Source organism: Oncorhynchus mykiss, chromosome 10 (genome assembly GCF_013265735.2).
Source record: "Oncorhynchus mykiss isolate Arlee chromosome 10, USDA_OmykA_1.1, whole genome shotgun sequence".
NCBI classification, from domain to species: Eukaryota; Metazoa; Chordata; class Actinopteri; order Salmoniformes; family Salmonidae; genus Oncorhynchus; species Oncorhynchus mykiss.
Genome location: NC_048574.1, coordinates 8,420,176 through 8,424,891, shown reverse-complemented (window position 1 = coordinate 8,424,891; position 4,716 = coordinate 8,420,176). Strand labels below are relative to the sequence as shown.

At 44.8% G+C, this 4,716-nt stretch overlaps 1 long non-coding RNA gene across 1 annotated transcript; it reads left to right on the top strand.

The window, feature by feature from the left end:
- Window positions 1-658: 658 nt before the first annotated feature.
- LOC118936913 lies at window positions 659-3,540 on the top strand. Its single transcript, XR_005034340.1, has 2 exons — window positions 659-753; window positions 2,467-3,540. It is a non-coding gene; the product is annotated as an uncharacterized LOC118936913 (long non-coding RNA).
- The last annotated feature ends 1,176 nt before the right edge of the window (window positions 3,541-4,716 follow it).

Genomic DNA, 4,716 nt, shown 5'->3' with positions numbered 1-4,716 from the left:
GTGGAGTCCAATCCTCACCGGAGTCCAATCCTCAGTGGAGTCCAATCCTCACCGGAGTCCAATCCTCAGTGGAGTCCAATCCTCACCGGAGTCCAATCCTCAGTGGAGTCCAATCCTCAGCGGAGTCCAATCCTCAGTGGAGTCCAATCCTCAGTGGAGTCCAATCCTCAGTGGAGCCCTATCCTCAGTGGAGTCCTATCCTCAGTGGAGCCCTATCCTCAGTGGAGTCCAATCCTCAGTGGAGTCCTATCCTCAGTGGAGTCCAATCCTCAGCGGAGTCCAATCCTCAGTGGAGCCCTATCCTCAGCGGAGTCTTAGCTAACAGGAAGTTCATGCTCCAGGGACCACAGCAGAACGACATAATGTAATAGTTGACGGAATACCTTCTACCCCCTCTATGCAAATCACAACATTTATTCATGGCAGGCCACTGCACAGTGGGCTGCATGAGATATAATGATGGCTGAATTATAAATGCATGTACTACACCTGTACTGACTTATAATTCTTATGGACGTCACGTTTCAGTGTATAAACTGTATATATAGCAGCCTGACAGAAGGTGAAAAACTTCCCTAGCTGGGAGAGGAATGGAGATTGCCAAAGACAGTAAGCTGACAAGAATCGGGTGCTGTGGAGAAGCTTTAATTAATACTAATACTGCAAAGAAGAGAGGTGGTCTGAATTAGTCCTGAAGTACCTCAAATAAGAGAGGTGGTCTGCATTAGTCCTGAAGTACCTCAAATAAGAGAGGTGGTCTGCGTTAGTCCTGAAGTCAACACGTACCACACACATGCACACACACACACACACACACACACACACACACACACACACACACACACACACAGCGACGCTGCTAATGCCACCAATTTAGCTAGTAAAGGAAGGAAGGTTTGTCAATGAAAAGTAATAATGAGTCATGTTTGTTTATTTAATGATGTATTTTACACGGTCTGTTTGTTACATGATGTCAATGGGAACTACAGTGAGCGCATCTATGGGTACGTTTTGTCAAAAGTGTTCTTATATATTCACTGTGTTTGACTGGCTGTCAGACGGTCGGTGATGAAACATTTAAAGAAGCACTTTGGGGGTTTAAAATGCTCTTTGTCATGGAAATGTCAAGTACAAAGTTGATTCTCAGTGGGAGTTGAAAGTAATCTGCGAGACCAGAACTTATCCACCAATGGCCTCTTTCCCTACATGTTGGCTATTCAGAGAACATGGCATTCCTCCCCTAGCATGGCGCATGGCTTACTTGGTTAAATTGACCGTAAAGTCCTGCAGGTGTGGCACTTCGCCGGGGGTTTGGAGAAATGCTTGCGCCAACGTTTCTGAAATCCAATTTATTTTACATTCCACCTGGAGGGATAATGAACATGCATCAAGTTTTCTCAGGCAATACAAATATTCAGTGGAGTCCAATCCTCAGTGGAGTCCAATCCTCAGTGGAGCCCTATCCTCAGTGGAGCCCTATCCTCAGTGGAGTCCAATCCTCAGTGGAGTCCAATCCTCAGTGGAGTCCAATCCTCAGTGGAGTCCAATCCTCAGTGGAGCCCTATCCTCAGTGGAGTCCAATCCTCAGTGGAGCCCTATCCTCAGTGGAGCTCTATCCTCAGTGGAGTCCAATCCTCAGTGGAGTCCAATCCTCAGTGGAGTCCAATCCTCAGTGGAGTCCAATCCTCAGTGGAGCCCTATCCTCAGTGGAGCCCTATCCTCAGTGGAGTCCAATCCTCAGTGGAGTCCAATCCTCAGTGGAGCCCTATCCTCAGTGGAGCCCTATCCTCAGTGGAGTCCAATCCTCAGTGGAGCCCAATCCTCAGTGGAGTCCAATCCTCACCGGAGTCCAATCCTCAGTGGAGTCCAATCCTCACCGGAGTCCAATCCTCAGTGGAGTCCAATCCTCACCGGAGTCCAATCCTCAGTGGAGTCCAATCCTCAGCGGAGTCCAATCCTCAGTGGAGTCCAATCCTCAGTGGAGCCCTATCCTCAGTGGAGTCCAATCCTCAGTGGAGCCCTATCCTCAGTGGAGTCCTATCCTCAGTGGAGCCCTATCCTCAGTGGAGTCCAATCCTCAGCGGAGTCCAATCCTCAGTGGAGTCTTAGCTAACAGGAAGTTCATGCTCCAGGGACCACAGCAGAACGACATAATGTAATAGTTGACGGAATACCTTCTACCCCCTCTATGCAAATCACAACATTTATTCATGGCAGGCCACTGCACAGTGGGCTGCATGAGATATAATGATGGCTGAATTATAAATGCATGTACTACACCTGTACTGACTTATAATTCTTATGGACGTCACGTTTCAGTGTATAAACTGTATATATAGCAGCCTGACAGAAGGTGAAAAACTTCCCTAGCTGGGAGAGGAATGGAGATTGCCAAAGACAGTAAGCTGACAAGAATCAGGTGCTGTGGAGAAGCTTTAATTAATACTAATACTGCAAAGAAGAGAGGTGGTCTGAATTAGTCCTGAAGTACCTCAAATAAGAGAGGTGGTCTGCATTAGTCCTGAAGTACCTCAAATAAGAGAGGTGGTCTGCATTAGTCCTGAAGTACCTCAAATAAGAGAGGTGGTCTGCATTAGTCCTGAAGTACCTCAAATAAGAGAGGTGGTCTGCATTAGTCCTGAAGTACCTCAAATAAGAGAGGTGGTCTGCGTTAGTCCTGAAGTACCTCAAATAAGAGAGGTGGTCTGAATTAGTCCTGAAGTACCTCAAATAAGAGAGGTGGTCTGCATTAGTCCTGAAGTACCTCAAATAAGAGAGGTGGTCTGCATTAGTCCTGAAGTACCTCAAATAAGAGAGGTGGTCTGCGTTAGTCCTGAAGTACCTCAAATAAGAGAGGTGGTCTGCGTTAGTCCTGAAGTACCTCAAATAAGAGAGGTGGTCTGCATTAGTCCTGAAGTACCTCAAATAAGAGAGGTGGTCTGCATTAGTCCTGAAGTACCTCAAATAAGAGAGGTGGTCTGCATTAGTCCTGAAGTACCTCAAATAAGAGAGGTGGTCTGCGTTAGTCCTGAAGTACCTCAAATAAGAGAGGTGGTCTGCATTAGTCCTGAAGTACCTCAAATAAGAGAGGTGGTCTGCGTTAGTCCTGAAGTCAACACGTACCACACACATGCACACACACACACACACACACACACACACACACACACACACACACACACACACACACACACACACAGCGACGCTGCTAATGCCACCAATTTAGCTAGTAAAGGAAGGAAGGTTTGTCAATGAAAAGTAATAATGAGTCATGTTTGTTTATTTAATGATGTATTTTACACGGTCTGTTTGTTACATGATGTCAATGGGAACTACAGTGAGCGCATCTATGGGTACGTTTTGTCAAAAGTGTCGTTAGTCGGAGAAAATGTTGACCAAGTAAATATTTTTTTTTGTTGCTGCAGCAACACAACCTGCGGAAAAAGCGGTAACCATAGCAACAACCATCAAAGATGAGGGCCTATAGCTGAGACTGGTCTTAATGCATACCATCCTGAGAGATGAGGATTCATTAAACCCTAAAAAAAAAAAAAAAACTCTTATGTCACGACACTGTGCCTCACTGCACCTACCTGCAGAAAGTCACTGCTAAAACACGCAAACTGATTTGGGAATGTGTATTCTTTGTAACTAATTGAGGTGCTCATCCCCCCAAAAAACAAATCCTGATATATTTCACCTCTCTAGGAGGAACTGTGGCATGCCTTCAGCTTGTGGTGCTATTCCGATTAACACAAGAAAGCTTACGTCAGTTGAGGAACGGTAGCTAGATGTAATTCTTCACAAAACAAGCATCCCAAAATATTTCTCAATTCAATTTATCTACTTAGTTTCTTCTGTTTTCATCTAAATACTTGTGTTATATGGGCCTATGAGGGGATTGCCTAAGAAGCAGGGGATTAGAAAAGGGAAACAAAACAATTTCAACATAAATCGTATTAACATTACGCAATACTGTTCATAGAAAATCTCCTCACATAAAACCCAATTAGCCCACATGGTAAATCTCCTCATACACAACCCAATTAGCCCACATGGTAAATCTCCTCATACACAACCCAATTAGCCCACATGGTAAATCTCCTCATACACAACCCAATTAGCCCACATGGTAAATCTCCTCATACACAACCCAATTAGCCCACATGGTAAATCTCCTCATACACAACCCAATTAGCCCACATGGTAAATCTCCTCATACACAACCCAATTAGCCCACATGGTAAATCTCCTCATACACAACCCAATTAGCCCACATGGTAAATCTCCTCATACACAACCCAATTAGCCCACATGGTAAATCTCCTCATACACAACCCAATTAGCCCACATGGTAAATCTCCTCATACACAACCCAATTAGCCCACATGGTAAATCTCCTCATACACAACCCAATTAGCCCACATGGTAAATCTCCTCATACACAACCCAATTAGCCCACATGGTAAATCTCCTCATACACAACCCAATTAGCCCACATGGTAAATCTCCTCATACACAACCCAATTAGCCCACATGGTAAATCTCCTCATACACAACCCAATTAGCCCACATGGTAAATCTCCTCATACACAACCCAATTAGCCCACATGGTAAATCTTCTCATACACAACCCAATTAGCCCACATGGTAAATCTCCTCATACACAACCCAATTAGCCCACATGGTAAATCTTCTCATACACAACCCAATTAG